The 1,620-nt window shown below is 36.5% G+C and overlaps 1 protein-coding gene across 3 annotated transcripts in view; it reads right to left on the reverse strand.

Annotated features, from left to right (window-relative positions):
- The window catches only part of LOC107718118 (serine/threonine-protein kinase 25-like), a 12,974-nt gene that overhangs the window by 10,760 nt on the left and 594 nt on the right, over nt 1–1,620 (reverse strand). The gene's annotated exons all lie outside the window — the stretch shown is intronic.

Genomic DNA, 1,620 nt, shown 5'->3' on the forward strand with positions numbered 1-1,620 from the left:
ATATATATATATATATTCAGGGTGCGATTTGCCGGGGGGGATTTCCCCCCCTCTGGTTTATGTATCCCTGCTGAATTAAAACATCCCGCGATCTCGCTCCGAGGTCCCGATCTAACTCAAATGATTCGCGCTTTGAAGTTCCATTTTGAATCAAATGATTCGCCATACACGATCCGATTGGAGCGCTTCGAAAGAGTGAATCATTTTGCGACTCAATGGTTTAACTTATTCGGAGAAATTATTCGCTATAGCCCCCCTAAAATTTTGCGATTAGCTCCATAATAGGGATATGCCGGTATCAAATTTTCATGTTGCGATTAATTGATAATGCTTTTATCACGGTATACGGTATTATCACGATATTGAAATTTAGTTTTAAAAAAAAGTGCTGTCATAATACAGTATAACAGGTTTAATAACATTTTTTCTTATAACAAAAATAACTGAACATTTAAATGCAATAAAGCAATACAGAAATATAAGGGTTTACTCTTAGTTTTTTCTGTAATTTAATTACAGTTACTTCTGATGTAATTACATTAAATACTGTATAGAACAATAGTGGATTTAACATCAGAATGTAACATAATGTTAAAATATATGTTTTTAATGTAACCTTCTCCCTTTAAATACTTTGGTCAGTTCAAGAATAATTTATGCTACAGCGGTGTTGTGCATTTTGACCAGTTTATGGGAAAAGTATTCTTAAAATGCATAAAAAATTCGGAATAATTTGTAATATATAATTATTCACGGTATTTAGAAGTGCCCAGGATAACAATATCGCGCATATTCATTACCGTTATATATCGCATTACCGAATACCGGCACAAGTCTACTCCATAAACTGTACACGAATTCGTGATCGCCTCAGTCCCCTTTAAATTTCATATGAAAACAGTGGCAGACTTCGATCGGCTCCTCACCATCTTTCATTTCAATTCGCAGACTTCTGAGCGACGCATGCGCAACGCCGACGTCTTACGTCATCCTCCCACTGCTTCCGTGTACAACTGTTGGCGCAAGCTAGATTAAAGTGATTATTACGTTTTGAATATGGATATTTTTCTTACAAAAATGCATCGATTCGCTACAGGAGGACTTTGTTCACCCCCCGAAGCCGTGTGAGACAATTTTTTTATGGATGGACGCTTTTTATTTCACTCCTTTTGGACTGATGCATGCAACACCCGCTGACTGCAATGAAACAGCTTGAAAGATCAAAGACAATTTTTAATATAACTCTGACTGGATTCGTCTGAAAGAAGAAAGTCATATACACCTAGGATGACTTGAGGGTGAGTAATTTATGGGCTGATTTTCATTTTTGGGCGAACTAACCCTTAAGTTTTCACTGCGTTCACCCCTCATCACACCACCACAGTTGTTTCCTCCATGCGAAAATTAAGCACATATGAACGCATACTTTATAAAACGATCATGTTGCCATTTTCATTTGAAAATTTAACTTGCATGTGGCAAAGAGGTTTGCATACTTGAGCTAAGGAAAGAGGGTTGTACTAGAAATGCAAACAGTAAAATTTTGTGTTTGTACAGTAAACAGGTGTGTGAGATCATGAAGACTTGAATTTGGCTTATTCAGTACTCAAATGTTATACC

Source organism: Sinocyclocheilus rhinocerous, unplaced genomic scaffold (assembly GCF_001515625.1).
Source record: "Sinocyclocheilus rhinocerous isolate Xijiao unplaced genomic scaffold, SAMN03320098_v1.1 scaffold480, whole genome shotgun sequence".
Classification (NCBI taxonomy): Eukaryota; Metazoa; Chordata; class Actinopteri; order Cypriniformes; family Cyprinidae; genus Sinocyclocheilus; species Sinocyclocheilus rhinocerous.